Source organism: Heptranchias perlo, unplaced genomic scaffold (genome assembly GCF_035084215.1).
Source record: "Heptranchias perlo isolate sHepPer1 unplaced genomic scaffold, sHepPer1.hap1 HAP1_SCAFFOLD_44, whole genome shotgun sequence".
NCBI lineage: Eukaryota > Metazoa > Chordata > Chondrichthyes > Hexanchiformes > Hexanchidae > Heptranchias > Heptranchias perlo.
Genome location: NW_027139453.1, coordinates 11,304,421 through 11,323,671, shown reverse-complemented (window position 1 = coordinate 11,323,671; position 19,251 = coordinate 11,304,421). Strand labels below are relative to the sequence as shown.

Sequence of the window (19,251 nt, the reverse complement as noted above, 5' to 3'; positions counted from 1 at the left end):
TAGTGTTGGACACTCCCACCTGTTGGTAATTTCAGTGGTTAATTTCGTTATAAAGACTTGAGATGGACCCTCCTTCCTGATTGTAATTGGAATTGTTACCTTTTCGATAAAAATTAGTGGTGAGGCCCTGCTACCTATTTGTAATTTATGTCGTTACTTTTTACACAAAAAATACTGATGGACCCTCCTACCAGTTGGTAATTTAGATTGTTACTTTTTATATGAAGAATAGTGATGGATCCTCGTGCCTGTTGCTAATTACAGTAGTGACTTTTTATATAAAGATTAGTGATGGACACTCCTGCCTTTTGGTAAGTTTTTTTATGTGGACTAGTGATGAGGCCTCCAAACTGTATATATTGGAAGTAACTACTCAAATTATTAAAATTAACGATCAGGAACCTCCTTTCTCTGTGAAAGATGGTTTCAGCCCTGAAGCTGTTTCTCTTTAAAACAGTCCTGCAGTTTACTTCTGCCTGAAGGGATAGGCCTCTTTTTCTTCAGTTGAGCAAATCTAACAGCCAACATCCTCAATAACTTATTTTTCGAAAAAAGGTGAAGTCCTTGCTCCATTCTCCCACCTAATTCGCATTAAACTAATTAATTATAATTAATCAGGAGCAAGTTTTGTCTCCGATTTTGTTCCTATCCTGTGATTGGATGGCGTTCAGTCCGGCCTCGGGTCAGCTGAGGCTGATTTCCCAGGTGTCCGGCAGAGAGCGATAATCGGCCATTGCGAATGTGTTAACCCTTTACTGAGCTGAACTGTGTGTTCCACCAGTCTTTGATCAGTTCAATGCAAGTGTGCCGGGAAACATAACGGTTCAGTGAGTAAGAAGAGCAAGTTTCACAGTTACAAATAAATGCACATGGAGTGAGAAAGGCCAGTTTCCCACTCCTGTTCACTGAATATCAAATTCTAACATGGGGAGGAAACACCGCAAGGCGAGGATGGTGTAAATCTCCAGAGTTCGTGTTCCTGCTATCTGTCCTGTAACCGCTTTAAAATGTGTCTGAGCGGAGATTGGTGGGGTCCAAGAAGGTATAAGCCCTCAAATTCTGGGTGTAATGTCGCCACCCTTCAGTCAGTGTTTGAACGAACAATTAGTGAATTGTTCAATCCGCGAGGAATGGAGAGCTCCCGACGCCGGGGAACATATCTGACCGCGGGAAATCGACTTTACAAAAGAGGAAGGGGCAGAAGAACTTAATTAAAATGCAAATTGACATTACATTAACATTACCTTGATCCCGTCTCTCAATGTCCGTGCAGATTTTACAAATTATTCCCTTGTTGTTTCATTACAACCAATCGAGTACAAGTTCCTTGCTTTATTTTAGCAGTTCACAACTTGGGAATTTGATCTGATCCTTGGTATGTGAGATTAAGAGCTCCACACTCTGTGAAAGCTGCTGCCAGACATCAGGATGGATTTCAACACAAACATTCCTCATCTGTTTCAGAACAGGGAGCGGCCTTTCTGGTGGAATCAAATCGAAGCGGGTTAACAATTCGCTGCCAGTAAAGCAGATACATGGTTAGAAATAAATTGTTACATTTGCATCAGGGACATTGTTTGCTGAAAATCCCATCGATTTTCGGATGTTTGCGCTTTCAACCCTGGGGCCAAGAGCCAGTGTTTCGTCAGTGAGCTGAGGACAGGCTGTTTCTGTAAATGAGGACATTAACCGTTTAACCTCCGAATTAAACTCTTGTTGAGCATCAATCACCTCAATCACTGGGGGAACGAGTACTGACATTCCACAGTTACATTTATCAGAGTAAATATTCAGCAGATACACCAGTTACATTGTTAATTCCGGAAAGGACCATTCCTGGACTGTGATTGGTATAAGGATTGGATTTCTCCCATTTTCAGAGGGTTCACAGACAGAATACAAAAACAACTCCACAGGTTGGAAGTGTCCAAAGAGAGAAAGTATTTGAGCACAGATTGTGGTGATAATTCCGAGGGACGGATTGTTGTGATCAATCCCAGGAACATATTGTGGTGATAATTCCGAGGGATGGATTATTGTGAACAATTGTCGAAACGGATTGCTGTGATAAATCCTAGGGACAGATTGTGGTTATAACCCCGAGGGTCTGATTGTTGTGATCAATCCCAGGGACAGATTGTGGTTATAACCCCGAGGGTCTGATTGTTGTGATCAATCCCAGGGACAGATTGTGGTTATAACCCCGAGGGACGGACTGTAGTGATCAATCCCAGGGACAGATTGTGGTGATTATCCCGAGGGACGGATTGTTGTGATCAATCCCAGGGACAGATTGTGGTGATAATTCCGAGGGACGGATTGTAGTGATCAATCCTAGGGACAGATTGTGGTGATAATTCCGAGGGACGGATTGTTGTGATCAATCCAAGGGACAGATTGTGGTGATAATTAAATACTCTGTTAAGTGGACAGTTTGGGTAAATGGTGGGTTTATATATCATTAAATACACTGTTAAATGGACAGTGTGGGTAAATGGTGGGTTTATATATCATTAAATACACTGTTCAATGGACAGTGTGGGTAAATCTTCAGTTAATAGATCATCAAATACAATTTTCAATGGACAGTATGGATAAATGGTGGTTTTATATATCATTAAATACACTGTTAAATGGACAGTGTGGGTAAATGGTGGGTTTATATATCATTAAATACACTGTTAAATAGACAGTGTGGGTAAATGGTGGGTTTCGATACAATTAAATACAATGTTAAATGGACTCACAGTCCCTGTACTGATTATCGAGCTGATACTGCTGACAGTATAAGTTTTGCTTATAGAGCTTATGCTTCTGAGATTACCTGTATTGATCATAGAGCTGATATTCCTGACAGTATCTGTATTAATTGTAGAGCTGATATTATGAACAGTATCTAATCTGAATATGGAGCTGGTATTACTGGCCTTATCTCTGCTGATTTTACATGTGATATTACTGAACGTACCTGTACTGATTATAGAGCCGATATTACTGACAGTACTTGTATTTATTATCGAGATGATATTACTGATTATATCTGCACTGATTATAGAACTGATATTAATGACAGTACTTTTATTGATTGTCGAGCTGATATTACTGAAATTATCTGTCCTGATTTGATAGAGCTTAATCGTGAGAGTATTTTGACGCTTATAGGGTTGTTCTACTGAAAATGTTTGTTTTGATTATGGAACTGATATTACTGACTGTATCTGTGCTAATATGACGCTGTTATTACTGACTGTATCTCTGCTCAATATAGCGCTGATATTACTGACATTATCTGCGCTAATATGTCGCGGTTACTAACTGTATCTCGGCTCAATATCGCACTGATATTACTGAATGTATCTGTGCTCAAAATAGCCCTGCTTTACTGACTTTATCCCTGTTCAATATAGGGCTGATTATTCTGACAGTATCCCTGCTCAATATTGAGCTGTTACTACTGACTGTATCTGTGTTGATGAAAGAGCTGGTGTAATAAAAACATTAATTGAATGACTTAGAATTGTCCAGCTCAAGAACAGCCCATTTTTCCCACATGTCTTTGCCTGGATTTATGCTCCACACGAGCGTCCTCCCGCACGATTTCAACGCACCCTATCAACTTATCTTTCTATTTCTAGCACCCTCGTGTATTTATCTACCTTCCCCTTAAATGCATCTTAACTTTTCGCCTCAACCATTCCATGTGGTAGAGAATTGCACATTCTCACCACTCTCTGAGTAAGATGTCTCTCCTGAATTACATCTTGGTTTCATTAGTAACTTTCTTATATTCATGGCCTCTATTTTTGGACTGCCCTGAAGGGGAAACATGCTCTCCAGTTCGAGCCTATGGAACCCCTTCCGAATATGAAAGACCTCTATCAGTTCACCTCTCCGTCTTCAACTGAATATAGAAAATAGACAGAGTCTGTTAAATCTTTCCTGATATTGTTGGTAAATAATGCATTGAACAAGTGACGCCAGGAATTAAAAGAAAGTAATGCCAGTAAGGAACACCCAGGCCACAATCTTCTCCCATGGGAGCGGGTAAATTCAGGCAATCTCGGCACAATCCAGAGCACGGTAGAAGGGGGACTTAAAACTGCACCAATAAAATACCCGGAGCCGGCAGGCTGTGTTTGTGCATTGCTGTGGTTAAAGCAGATCAGTTAGAAGGACTGCACTGTCAAACTCACATATTAAAAAAACAACCTTTGGTGCAAGTGTTGTCTTGTCCTGCCAGGTGGGTGCGGGAGAACTGCTGGGACTCGCCCGGCAGAGGCGGAGACTCCAAAACGGCGCCAGAGAGTGCGATGTTCTGACCTGTCTCACTGTTCATCGACTGAACAACAAGATTCTTATGATAACGTGCGTTTGGTTGGGGGGTGAATTCCGATCCAGAATCCTGGACACATCAGGTCAGTATCTCGGCAGATACAAAAAGCATCAATTTCAGGGCCATAGTATTTAAAATCTACAGATACAGAATCTCTTGCACTGAACTTTTAACCGTCCCCGAAATAAAATCGCAGGTTGGTTTCAGGGTTTCACTGTTTAATTCTGACTGGACACAGGGTGGAACAATGGGTGTGTTTACTAAAGTATATTTAGCAAAGTTTACCTTCGATTCCCTTGCACCGATTATCTGATCTTTACTCCCCTGGAATTCTGCGAATTGCAGAACCGATGGAGCTCAACCTGAAATACAAACAGCCAGTCAGAGCCCATTTGGTTCGGGTACGGTGTGGACATATCCCTACGAGGGGGAAAGGAAAGGCATCCAAAACTATATCACCCTGAATGACTAAAGAGATGGAGATATTTAGAAAAATGAAAATGGAGGCTAATGACGAATGTAAGGTTTATAATACAGTAGAGAACCAGGCTGAATACAGAAAGAACAGGAGATCTAAAAAAAAAGGTGGAAATAAGAGGGGGGAAAAAGAGAACCAATTGTAAATTTCAAAAGGGAATTTGAAGGGAATTAAAGAACTTGAAGGAAAAATTTACAGGGCTTTGGGGAAAGAGCATGGAAGAGGGAATAATTGGAAAGGTCTTTAAAAGAGCCAGCACATGCGTCATGGGCTGAATGGACTCCTGTGCTGTACCTGCTATGATACTGCGTTGCAACCATTTAAAGGGAACAGACAATCCTTCCGTTGCTGAAGTCATTGTACAGAAACTCGAATTAAACTTCACATTCGCCAAATGCCGGAATCCAGCACATGTTTAAATATAAGAACGTAGGACCAGGAGGAGGCCATTCAGCCCCTCGAATCTGTTCTCCCATTTAATTAGATCATGGCCGCTCTGTACCTGAACTCTATTTACCTGCCCTTGACCCATTTCGCTCATACCCTGAACTAAAAAAGACTGCCGCTGTCAACCGTGAAAATTTCAGTTGACCCAGAATCCACAACGTTTTGGAGGAGGGAATTCCACATTTCCAGTAAACTTTGTGTGAAAACGTGCGTCCAGATTTCACTCCTGAACGGCCTCGAGCTAATTTTAAGATTGTGTCCCCTTGTTCTGGATTCCTCCAACAGAGGAAATGCCTCCTCTGTACCTAATGAATGTGAGGTATTAGATTTTAGTAAGAAAAATAAGGGGGTCACATACTGCTTGGATAATAAGTGTCTAAGTAGGGTAGATGAGCAGAGGGTTCTGGGGGTAAATCCAATGGGGCATTGAGCAGAAATTTCTTTACCCAGAGAGTGGTTGGAATGTGGAACTCAGTACCACAAGGCAGAATTGAGGTGACTCGCATCGACGCATTTAAGGGAAGCTAAATAAACACACGACGGATAAAGGAATAGAAGGATATTAGCGCAGATACTGTCAGTAATATCAGCGCTATATTGAGCAGAGATACAGTCAGTAATAACAGCTTCATATTAGCACAGATACAGTCAGTAATATCAGCTCCATAATCAAAACAGACATTTTCAGTATAACAACTCTCTTAGCGTCAAAATAATTTCACTATTAAGCTCTATAAAATCAGCACAGATACTTTCAGTAATATCAGCTCGAAAATCAATAAAAGTACTGTCATTAATATCCGTTCTTTTATCAGTGCAGATAAGATCAGTAATATCAGCTCTATAATAAATACAAGTACTGTCAGTAATATCGGCTCTATAATCAGTGCAGATATGATCAGTAATATCAGCTCTATAATAAATACAAGTACTGTCAGTAATATCGGCTCTATAATCAGTATAGGTACGTTCAGTAATATCACATGTAAAATCAGCACAGATAAAGCCAGTAATACCAGCTCTTTATTCCGAGCAGACACTGTTCATAATATCAGCTCTACAATCAGTAATATCAGCTCGATGATCAATACAGGTAATCTCAGAAGCATAAGCTCTTTAAGCAAAACTTATACTGTCAGCAGTATCAGCTCGATAATCAGTACAGGGACTGTCAGTCCATTTAACAGTGCATTTAATAATATATAAACCCACCATTAACCCACACTGTCCATTTAACAGTGTATTTAATGATATATAAACCCACCATTTACCCACACTGTCCATTTAACAGTGTATTTAATGATATATAAACCCACCATTTACACACACTGTCCATTTAACAGTTCCTTTAATAATATATAAACCCACCATTTATCCGCACTGTCCATTTAACAGTGTATTAAATGATATGTAAACCCACCATTTACCCACACTGTCCATTTAACTACTTGTTTAATGATAATTAATCGACCATTTTCCCACAATGTCCAATTAACTGAGTTTTTAGCAATATATAAACCCACCATTTACCCACACTATCCATTTAACTACTTGTTTAATGATAATTAATCGACCATTTTCCCACAATGTCCAATTAACTGAGTTTTTAGCAATATATAAACCCACCATTTACCCACACTGTCCATTTAACAGTGTATTTAATGATATATAAACCCACCATTTACCCACATTGTCCATTTAATAGTGCATTTAATGATATATAAACCCACCATTTAACGACACTGTCCATTTAACAGTGTATTTAATGAAATATAACCCCACCATTTACTAACTATCAATTTAACAGTGCATTTTATTGTATATATACCCAGCAATTACCCACACTGTCCATTTAACAGTGCATTTAATGATATATAAACCCACCATTTACCCACACTGTTCATTTAACAGTACATTTAATGATATATAATCCCACCATTTACCCACATTGTCCATTGCCCCAGTGCTTGAGCTGATTGATGCTCAGCCATAGTTTCATTCGGCGGTTGAATGATTAATGTCCTCACTTGCAGAAACAGCCTCTCCTCTGCTCACTGACGAAACACATGCTCCTGGTCGCAGGGTTGAAAGCGCAAACATCAGAAAATCGATGGGACTTTCGTAAACAACGTCCCTGATGCAAATGTGACAATTTATTTCTGAACAAGTATCTATTTGACTGAAATTTCCAGAAATAAGATTAGAAAAAGAACATTTAGAACCAACTTTGTTCACAATTGACTTTGCAGCGAATTGTGAACGCGGCTCGATAACATTCCACCAGAAAGACCGCTCCCTGTTCTGAAACAAATGAGGAATGTTTGTGTTGAAATCCATCCTCATGTCTGACAGCAGCTTTCACAGTGGGCGGAACTCTGAATCTCACAACAAGGATCAGATCAAATTCCCAAGTTGTGAACTGCTAAAATGAAGCAAAGAACTTGCACTCGATTGATTACAATGAAATAACCAGGATATAATTTGCAAAATCTGCACGGACATTGAGAGACGGAAAATACTTGCGGGATCAAGGTAAGGTTAACGTAGTGTCAATTTGTTTTTTGATTAACTTTTCCTGCTCCTTCCTCTTTTCTAAAGCCGATTTCCCGCGGTCGGATATGTTCCCCAGCGTAGGGAGCTCTCTCTTCATCGGGGATTGAACAATTCACTAATTGTTCGCTCAGACACTGACTGAAGGCCGGCGATTTTACACCGGGAATTTCAGGGCTTATCCCTTCACTGGACCCCACCAATCTCCCCACAGACACGTTTTAAAGCGGTTACGGGACAGAAAGCAGGAACATGAACTCTGGAGATTTGCACTATCCTCGTCCAGCGGTGCCTCCTCCCAATGTTAGAATTTGATAGTTATTAAACAGGGTTGGGAAACTGTCCTTTCTCACTCTATATGCATTTATTTTTAACTGTAACACTGGCTCGTTTTACTCAATCAACCGTTTTGTGCCCGGTACACTTTTATTGAACTGATCAAAGACTGATCGAACACTCAGTTCAGCTCAGTAAAGGGTTAACTCTTTCGCAATGGCCGATTATCGCTCTCTGCCGGGCACCTGGAAAATCAGCCGATGGTTGCACGAGGCCGGACTGAGCGCGATCCAATTATAGGACAGGAGCAAAATCGGAGACAAAGCTTATTCCTGATTAATTATATTTAATTAGTTTAATTCGAATTAGATGCGAGAATGGAGCAGGGACTTCGGTTTTTGCTAAATTATGTTATTGAGGGTGTTATTTGTTAAATTGGCTCAACTGAAGAAAGAGAGGCCGCTTCCTTCGGACAGAAACACATTTCAGGAATGTTTCAAAAGGGAAACCGGTTCAGGGCTGAAACTATCTTTCAAAGAGAACGGAGGTTCCTGATCGTTAATTTTGGTAATTTGAGTAGTTACTTCTAATATCAACAGGTCGGACGGTCCATTACTTATCTTTATATCAAAAGTCACTGCTGAAATTACCGACAGGCTCGAGGGTCCATCACTAATCTTTATATAAAAAGTCAACACTGAAATTACCAACAGGCAGGAGGGCCAATCACTATTCCTTATATGAAAAGTCACTACTGAAATTACCAACAGTGAGGAGGGTCTATCACTAAACTTTACATGAAGAAAACCCACTGAAAATACCAAAAGCCAGGCGAGTCCATCACTACTCTTTTTTTAAAAAAGAAACTACTGTATTTACCAACAGGTAGGAGTGTCCATCACTCAACTTTATATGAAAAGTATCTACACAAATTAACATCAGTTGGAGGGTCCATCACTAATCTTCATACAAAAAGTAACCACATAAAAATTACCAACAGGTAGGAAGAGCCATCACTAATCTTGACATAAAAAGTAACTACTGAAATCACCAACAGGTATGAGGGTCCATCACTAATCTTGATATAAAAAGCAACCACGGAAATTACCAACAGGAAGAAGAATGCACACTAAACTTTTTTTTTTTAAATAACAAATCAAATTACAAACAGGTCGGATGGTCCATCAGTATTTTTTGCATAAAAATTAACGACATAAACTACAAACAGGTAGCAGGGCCCCACCACTAATTTTAACTAAAAAGTAACAACTCCAATTGCAATCAGGAAGGAGGGTGCATCTCAAGTCTTTATAAATAAATTAACCACTGAAATTACCAACAGGTGGAAGTGTTCAACACTAATTTTTACAAAAAAGTAACAACTCAAATTACCAACAGATAGGAGGGTCCATCACTAATCTTTAGAAAAAGTAACTACTGAAATCACCAACAGGTAGGAGGGTCCATCACTAATCTTTATCTAAAAAAGTAACTATTCAAATTACCAACAGGTTTTAGGGCCCGATCTGTAGGCTTTATATAAAAAAGGAAGTACCTGCTGAAATTAATCTTGTGTTTGATTGCACTAATGTAATTAGTGTAGGTGTAAATGTAAGTTTTTGTTGCTGTTGTCCGTTTATTGCAATGGTTGTGAGCGTCACTGAAACAACAGATAACTGCATCTTACAAGGTCTCAAACTTGGTTGTACATTTATGCTGGAGAATAACTTCAACTATAGTTTGCAGAAATTTACTGACCAAGATCAATCGCTTTTACATTCCCACAGTGTGGAAAGGCAAGCACCAGGACTGATAGTTTGAGCAGTCGCTATTGCCTTTGCGCACAACACAGCGTGGCACACACACAATGGAGAATTATAATTGTAAAACACCGTCAATTCTTCAACTTATATATTTGTCGTGTGTTCTGAGATTGTAAGACCCCTAAAGATAATCCAAAGATAAATGTGCAGCACCAGTTTAAAGTTACACGATTGATAACATTATACATTAGCGTTAATATTATTGAACGGTGTAAAATTCCTCACCTCATAAAATGCTCATTAGGAAACATAGGAAACATAGGAACAGGAGTAGGCCATTCAGCCCCTCCTGCCTGTTCCGCCATTTGATAAGATCATGGCTTATATTTGATCTATCTCCATCGACCCGCTTTTGCCAATATCCCTTAATACCTTTGGTTGCCAATAAGCTATTTGTCACAGATTTAAATTTAGCAATTGAGCTAGTATCAACTGCCATTTTCGGAAGAGAGTTCCAAAATTCGACCACCCTTTGTGTGTAGAAATGTTTTCTAATCTCGCTCCTGAAAGGTCTGGCTCTAATTTTTACACTGTGGACCCGACTCCTGGAATCCCCAACCAGCGGAAATATTTTCTATCTATCCACCCTATCCGTTCCTCTTAATATCTTATAAACTTCGATCAGATCACTCCTTAACATTCGAAACTCCAGAGAATACAACCGCAATTTATGTAATCTCTCCTCGTAACTTATTCCTTGAAGTCCGGGTATCATTCCAGTAAACCTACGCTGCACTCACTCCAAATCCAATATGTCCTTCCGAAGGTGCGGTGCCCAGAACTGCTCACAGTACTCCAGGTGCGGTCTAACCAGGGTTTGGTACAGCTGCCGAATAACTTCTGCCCCCTTGTACTCTAGTCCACTTGATATAAAGGCCAGCATTCCATTCGCCTTAATGATTATTTTCCGCACCTGTTAATGACACTTTAATGATCTATGTACCTGAACCCCGACGTCCCTTTGGATATCAATTGTTTTTAACTTTTTAACATTTAGAACGTACCCTGTTCCATTCTTTTTTGACCAAAGTGGATGACCTCACACTTGTCCACATTCAATTCCATTTGCCACAGTTTTGCCCATTCACCTAATCTATCAATACCGCTTAGAAATTTTATTTTCATCGACACTGCTTACAATGCCACCAATCTTTGTGTCATCGGCAAACTTAGATATGAGACTTTCTATGCCTTCATCTAAGTCGTTAATAAATATTGTGAATAATTCAGGCCCCAAGACAGATCCCTGCGGCACTCCACGAGTTACATCCTGCCAAAGTGAGTACTTACCCATGCTCCCTACTCTCTGTCGCCTTTCGCTCAGCCAATTTCCTGATCAAGTCCGTACTTTTCCCTCAATTCCATGGGCTTCTATCTTAGCTAACAGTCTCTTATGAGGGCCCTTATCAAATGCCTTCTGGAAGTCCATATAAATAACCTCCATTGACATTCCCCTATCCAATACTTTAGTCACCTGTTCAAAAAATTCAATCTGATTTATCAGGCACGACCGACCTTTCACAAATCCATGCTGGCTCTCTCTGATCAACTGAAAATTCAGAGGTGTTCAGTCACCCTATTCTTAATTATAGACTCCAGCATTTTCCCCACAACAGATGTTAGGCTAACTGGTTTATAATACTCCGCTTTCCCTCTCTCTCTCCTTTCTTAAAAAGCGGAGTGACATGTGCAATTTTCCAATCTGGATGGACAGTTCCTGAATCTAGAGAACTTTGAAAGATTATAGTTAGGGCATCTGCAATGTGCTCACTTACTTCCTTTGAAACCTTGGGATGGAAACCATCCGGTCCTCGGGATTTCTCACTCTTTGGTGCTATTATTTTCTTCATTACTGTTGCTTTACTTATGCTAATTTTATTGAGTCCCTGTCCCCGATTCAATATTAGTTCTCATGGGATTTCCGGCATGCTATCTTCTTTTTCTACTGTAAATACTGACGCAAAGTAATTATTCAACATGTCCGCCATTTCCCCATTGTCAATGACAATACCCCCACTTTCAGTTTTTAAGGGGCCAAAACTGCTCCTGACCATCCCCCTTTTCCTCATGTAATTATAAATGTACTTCGTATTGTTTTTGATATCCCTTGCATGTTTCTTTTTATACTCTTTTTTGTAGCTCTAACGATCTGTTTTGTGACCATTTGTTGATCTTTGTATCTTTCCCATTCGCCAGGATCTGTGCCATTCTTTGCCTTTTTTAATTCCCTTTCCTTATGTCTTATACTGTCCCTTAGGTCTTTAGTTGTCCATGGCTGTTTTTTTATGGCAAGTAGAGTTCCTGCCCCTCAGGGGTATAAACCGGTTCTGTATCTCGTTAAATGTTTGTTTAAACATTTCCCACTGATCATCAGTAGTTCTAACCATTAACAAATTTGCCCAGTTCATGTGGACAGTCTCTTTTGTTCAGCCTGGGCTGAAGTGGAACACTGGGTAAATGTACAGACAGGAAGGGCCCAGGGCCGTGGTCAGTCTGGGCTGCAGCTGAACACTGGGTAAATGCATAGACAGGAAACGCTCAGTGTGGTGCTCAGTCTGGGTTGCGGTGAGACGCTGATAATCGGACTCAGTATTCGTGGGTTTCGGGAGTGACAACACCCAGGGAATCCGGTGACTGCTGGAAAGTGCACCTCTATGGGTCTCCGATTGTCCTCTCAGTGTGGGATGAGAATGTATTCTTAAATCTCTGATTGGCCCCTCAGTGAGGGAGGAGGTTCAAAACACTCTGCTCTTTATGAGGAGTGGGGATCTGGGGTTCAAAGGGATTGGATTCTTCAGACCCGGTTTATGTGGGAAATAAACCACCCGAATGGCACGAAAACCGGGGTGCGGGGGGTGGTGTTGTTTTCCCGAGTCAGAGCATCAGAGCGACCACAGAGTCCCTGATATAATTTGGCGAGTGAATGTGGCAAGGTATTGGCGATTCGAGACTGTTTCAAAGTGCAAGCCTCGTGGTTATAAAACAGCGCTCGGATCGTGAGTTCAATTCTCAGCCTGTGAAACTAAAAAGTGCTATAATTACTGACGGTATCTGTACTGATTGTGGAACTGACAGTGCTTGTATTGATTGTAGAACTGACATTATTTGTGCTGGTTTTACAGAGCTTAACAGAGAGGATATTTGTGATGCTGAAAGAGTTGTTATACTGACGTTGTCCTTTTGATTATAGCGCTGATGTTACTGACAGTATCTCTGCTAATCTGACGCGGTTATTACTGACTGTATATCTGCTCAATATAGGGCTGATAGTACTGATAGTATCTATGTTCAATATCGCCCTGTTACTACTGACGTATCCCTGCTCAATATGGGGCTGATATTTCTGACATTATCTGTATTGATGAAAGAGCTGGTGTAATAAAAATATTCATTGAATTACATAGAATTTGACAGCACAGGAACAGCCCATTTGGCCAAAAAGGTCTTTGCCTGGATTTATGCTCGACACGATCGTTCCCCACATTACTTCTTCGCATCCTATCAACTTATCTTTCTATTGCTGCGGTTCAAGCAGATCAGTTAGAAGGACTGCACTGTCAAACTCACGTATTAAAAAAAATAAGTGTTTCCTTGTCCTGCCAGGTGAGTGCAGGAGAACTGCTGGGACTCGCCCGGCAGAGGCGGAGACTCCGAAACGGTGCCAGAGATTGCGATGTTCTGACCTGTCTCACTGTTCATCGACTGAACAACAAGATTCTTATGATAGCGTGGGTTTGGGTGGGGGGTGAATTGCAATCCAGAATCCTGGACACATCAGGTTAGCATCTCGGCAGATACAAAAAGCATCAATTTCAGGAACTTAGTATTTAAAATCGACAGATACAGAATCTCTTGTACTGAACTTTTAACCGTCCACGAAATAAAATCGCCGGTTGGTTTCAGGGTTTAACCGTTTAATTCTGACTGGACACAGGGTGGAACAATGGGTGTGTTTACGAAACTATATTTAACAAAGTTTCCCTTCGATTCCCTTGCACCGATTATCTGATCTTTACTCCCCTGGAATTCTCCGAAGTGCAGAATCGATGGAGCTCAGCCTGAAATATAAACAGCCAGTCAAAGCGCATTTGGTTCGGGTATAGTGTAGAGCATCCCTACGAGGGGGAAAGGAAGGGCACCCAAAGCTAGAGCTCACTGGATGACTAAAGAGATAGAGATTAAAATGAAACAGAAAACGGAGGCTTATGACGAATGTATGGTTCATAACACAGTAGAGAATCAGGCTGAATACAGAAAGAACAGAGGAGCTCGAAAAAAAGGGAATAGAGGGGCAAAAGGAGAGATTCAATAGTAACTTTCAAAGGGGAATTGGATAAAAACTTGAAGGGAGAAATTTGGAGGGCTATGGGGAAAGAGCAGGGGAAAGGGACTAATTGGACAGCCCTTTCTAAGAGCCAGCACAGGCGTCATGGGCCGAATGGCCACCTCCTATGCTGTACCTACTATTATACTATGTTGCATCCATATAAAGAGAACGTACAAACCATCCAGTGCTGAAGTCATTTTACAGAAACTCTGGTTAACCTTCACATTCACCAAATGCCGGAATTGATAATCCAGCACATGTTTAAATATAGGAACATAGGAAGAGTAGTAGGCCATTCAGCCCCTCGAATCTGTTCTCGATTTTAATTAGATCATAGTTGCTCTGTACCTGAATTCTATTTATCTGTCCTTGATCCATTTCGCTTGATAGCCTTACCACAAAAAATCTGCCGCGATCAGACTTCAAAGTTTCAGTTGACCCAGAATCCACAACCTTTTGGAGGAGCGAATTCCACATTTCCAGTAAACTTTGTGCGAAAAGGTGCGTCCAGATTTCACTCCTGAAGGGCCGAGCGCGAATTTTAATGTTGTGTCCCCTTGTTCTGGATTCCTCCATCAAAGGAAATGTCTACTCTGTATTTAATGAGTGTGAGGTATTACATTTTGGTTGTAAAAATAGCGGGGCCACAAACTGCTTCGATAATAATTGTCCAAAAAGGGTAGAGGAGCGGGGGGTTCGGGGGGTACAGATAAAGAAATCACTAAATGTAGCGAAGCAGGTTAATAAGGCCATAAAAAAGCAAATCAAGCAATGCGGTTCTTTCCAGAAGGCTAGAACTGTAAAGCAGAGAAGTGAAGTTAAATTTGTATTGAACCTTGGTTAGGCCACACTTGGATTGCTATGAATAGTTCTGGTCTCCACATTATAATAAGGATATAGAAGCACTGGAGAAGGTACAAAAAGATTTACTAGGATGATACCAGAACAGAGAAGTTATACCTATCAATGAAGATTGAGCAACATGGGGCTCTATTCCCTGGCACAAGGAAGACGGACGGGTGGCCTGATAGATGTCTTTAAGATTATGTAAGGGTTTGATAGGGTGGACGTAGAGAAGATGTTTCCACTTGCGGGAGAAACCAGAACGAGGGACCATAAATATCAGATAATCACTGATAAATCCAATAGGGAATTCAGCAGGAACTTCTTTACTCAGAGATTGGTTGGAAAGTGGAACTCACTACCAAAAGGAGTGGTAGAGGCGAGTAGCATTTAATTGAAGCAAATTAAACACATGAAGGAGAAAGGAATTGAGGGAATTGCTAATAGGGGTAGATTAGGGGAGGAGGTTAGTGTGGAGAATGGACCATTTGGGCCGAATGGTCTGTTTCTGTGCTGTACGTTCTATGAAATTCTCTATCGAATCTTATTATCATTTTAGAAATGTCATTTAAAGCACCCTGACTACATGCAAACCCACCATTTACACACGGTCCATTTAACAGTGTATTTAATGATATATAAAGAAATCATTTGCTCACACTATCCATTCAACTGTGTATTTAATGATATATAAACCCAACATTTGCATACAATGTCCATTACCACTGTATTTAATGATACATAAACCCACCAGTAACCCACACTGTCCATTTAACAGTGTTTTTAATGACATATAAACCCACCATTTACTCACACTGTCCATTTAACAGTGTATTTAATGATATATAAACACACCATTTACTCCTACTATACATTTAACAGTGTATTTAATGACATACAAACCAACCATTTACTCCTACTGTACATTGAACAGTGGATTTAATGATATTTAAACCCACCATTTACCCACACTGTCCATTTAACAGTGCATTTAATGACATATAAACCCACCATTTACCCACACTGTCCATTTAACAGTGTATTTAATTATATGAATCGTTCGTTTGAATATTTTTACAAAATGAATAAAACTCCGTTTAACTCAGCGATAGATTGAAAGAAGTAAGAAAGAGAAGGTCTGTCGAGGGAGAATTCACAGGAAGACTAATATTCTGCAATGTTTCATTCCGCCACTTTAGGTTGTGTCTCCGGCCCGAATGAATCCTCAATCCTGGTCAAAAAACAAGGGGGAAATTGGAGAGAAAAGGGGAAATATCGCAATCTGTCCCTGGGATTGATCACAACAATCCGTCCCTCGGAATTATCACCACAATCTATCCCTGGGATTGATCACAACAATCCATCCCTCGGGATTATCACTCCAATCTGTCCCTGGGATTGATCACAACAATCCGTCCCTTGGAATTATCACCACAATCTATCCCTGGCATTGATCACAACAATCTGTCCCTCGGAATTATCACCACAATCTATCCCTGGGATTGATCACAACAATCCGTCCCTCGGAATTATCATCACAATCTATCCCTGGGATTGATCACAACAATCCGTCCCTCGGAATTATCACCACAATCTATCCCTGGGATTGATCACAACAATCCGTCCCTCGGAATTATCACCACAATCTATCCCTGGGATTGATCACAACAATCCGTCCCTCGGAATTATCACCACAATCTATCCCTGGGATTGATCACAACAATCCGTCCCTCGGAATTATCACCACAATCTATCCCTGGGATTGATCACAACAATCCGTTCCTCGGGATTATCATCACAATCGGTCCCTGGGATTGATCACAACAATCAGTCCCTCGGGATTATCACCGCAATCTATCCCTGTCATTGACCACAACAATCCGTCCCTCGGGATTATCACCACAATCTGTCCCTGGGGTTGATCACAACAATCCGTCCCTCGGAATTATCACCACAATCTGTCGTCAAACACTTTCTCTCTTCGGACACTTCCAACCCGGGGAGGGGCTATTTATAACTGTCTGTGAACCCCCTCAAAATGAGGGCAATCCAATCTTTATACCAATCACAGACCAGGAATGGTCCTTTCCCGATTTAACAATGCAACTGGTGTATCTGCTGAATATTTACTTTGATAAATGTAACTGTGGAAAGTCAGTACTCATTCGCACAGTGATTGAGGCGATTGATGCTCAGCGATAGTTTCATTTGGCGGTTAAATGGTTAATGTCCTCACTTACAGAAACAGCCCGTCCTCAGCTCTCTGACGAAACACTGGCTCTTTGCAACCGGGTTGAAAGCGCAAACATCAGAAAATCGATGGGACTTTCAGCAAACAATGTCCCTGATGCAAATGTAACAATTTATTTCGAACCAAGTATCTGTTTTACTGAACCTCCCTGGAACAAGATGATAAAAAGTAAAATGTATAACTGACTTTGTTCACAATTGACGTGGCAGCGAATTGTCAACCCGGTTCGATTTGATTCCACCAGAAAGGCCGCTCCCTGTTCTGAAAGAAATGAGGAATGTTTGTGTTGAAATCCATCCTGATGTCTGGCAGCAGCTTTCACAGAGGGCGGAGCTCTGAATCTCACATAAGAAGGATCGGATTAAATTCACAAGTTGTGAACTGCTAAAATAAAGCAAGGAACTTGTTCTCGATTTATTGTAATGAAATAACAAGGATATAATTTGTAAAATCCACACGAACATTGAGAGACGTAAATTCCTTGCGGGATCAAGGTAAGATTAATGTCGTTGAAATTTGTTTTTAAATTAACATTTTCAGCCCCTTCCTCTTTTCTAAAGCCGATTTCCCGCGGTCAGATATGTTCCCCGGCGTACGGAGCTCTCTATTCCTCGCGGATGGAACAATTCACTAATTGTTCGCTCAGACACCGACTGAAGGCCGGTTACTTTCCACCGGGTATTTCAGGGCTTATCCCTTCATGGACCCCACCAATCTCCCCACAGACACATTTTGAAGCGGTTACAGGACAGAAAGCAGGAACACGAACTCTGAGTCCAGCGGTGCCTCCTCCCCATGTTAGAATTTGACAGTCAGTAAACAGGGGTGGGAAACTGTCCTTTCTCACTCTACATGCTTTTATTTTTAACTGTAACACTGGCTCTTTTTACTCACTGAACCGTTTTGTTCCTGGTAGTTATCAAAGACTGATCGAACACACAGTTCAGCTCAGTAAAGGGTTAACACATTCGCAATGGCCGATTCTCCCCATCTGCCGGGCACCTGAGAAATCAGCCTCTGGAAACCTGAGGCCGGACTGAAAGCGATCCAATCAAAGGATTGGAGCAAAATCGGAGACAAAACTTGTTCCTGATTAATTATAATTAATTAGTTTAATGCGTATTAGGTGGGAGAATGGAACAGTGACTTCTTTTTTTGTTGAAGTATGTAATAGCGGCCTTTCGAGAAAAACAAACTTCAGGAATGTTTTAAGGGGAAACCGGTTCAGGGCGGAAACCATCTTTCGCACGATAGGTGGTTCCTGACCGTTAATCATGGTAATTTGAGTTGTTACTTTTAATATCAACAGGTCGGAGGGTGCCAGCACTGAGTGGAATTAATAAAACTGTTGCAGCAGGAACAGAAGATTTATGAAATAGTGAAAAGTTATTAGCAGGAAAAAGGAAGGAGGTTTTGAAGAAGTAACTTTATATTAAAAATGGAAAACGAGAACGGGTCAACATTCCAATGAATTGGAGTTCAGATTGTGTGTTATATCTGTGAATCTACAAATCATTCCAAACACGTTTGGAAAGTGAGAATCATGAGAGATGTGATCGAGTATCTATAAGACTGGGATGTGATGGATGAGGTTTTGGGCAGAAACTAAATATTTCCTTTAGTTTCTAAAAGTGACGGCAGATGTGAAAATGTTGTTTTACCAGAGGAGGATGTGGGACCATATTTCGAGAAACTGTTGAGAAGGATTTGGATCTGAATTTAGTAAACATTTGGAAAGTCAGAATCATGAGAGATGTGATCTACTCTCTAGAAAACAGGGCTTGGGTTTTCACAGAACAGAGTGAAATGATCCTGGTGATAAAATTTTGAGGAGAGAGGACGCCAGTATGAATAAATGGTTATATGACAGAGGTGGAGAAACATCAACAAACTGGCAGGGCCCCAGCACTAATCTTTATATAA

The 19,251-nt window shown here is 40.7% G+C and overlaps 2 long non-coding RNA genes across 14 annotated transcripts in view; one reads left to right on the top strand and one right to left on the bottom strand.

Moving 5' to 3' along the window:
- LOC137312936 (uncharacterized) overlaps window positions 1-7,550 on the bottom strand; it is a 142,194-nt gene extending 134,644 nt beyond the window's left edge. For 8 of the 13 annotated variants that reach the window (XR_010960938.1, XR_010960926.1, XR_010960931.1 and 5 more), the window contains exons 1-3: window positions 7,286-7,473; window positions 4,619-4,695; window positions 1,245-1,481 (exon numbers count right to left, since the gene is read on the bottom strand). This is a non-coding gene — a long non-coding RNA (uncharacterized lncRNA). The other 5 variants (XR_010960928.1, XR_010960935.1, XR_010960927.1 and 2 more) reach the window with 5 other exon arrangements.
- Window positions 7,548-19,251, top strand: part of LOC137312939 (uncharacterized) — a 47,620-nt gene continuing 35,916 nt past the window's right edge. The window contains exons 1-2 of the long non-coding RNA XR_010960941.1: window positions 7,548-7,790; window positions 17,320-17,822. This is a non-coding gene — a long non-coding RNA (uncharacterized lncRNA). The remainder of the gene's footprint in view (window positions 7,791-17,319; window positions 17,823-19,251) is intronic.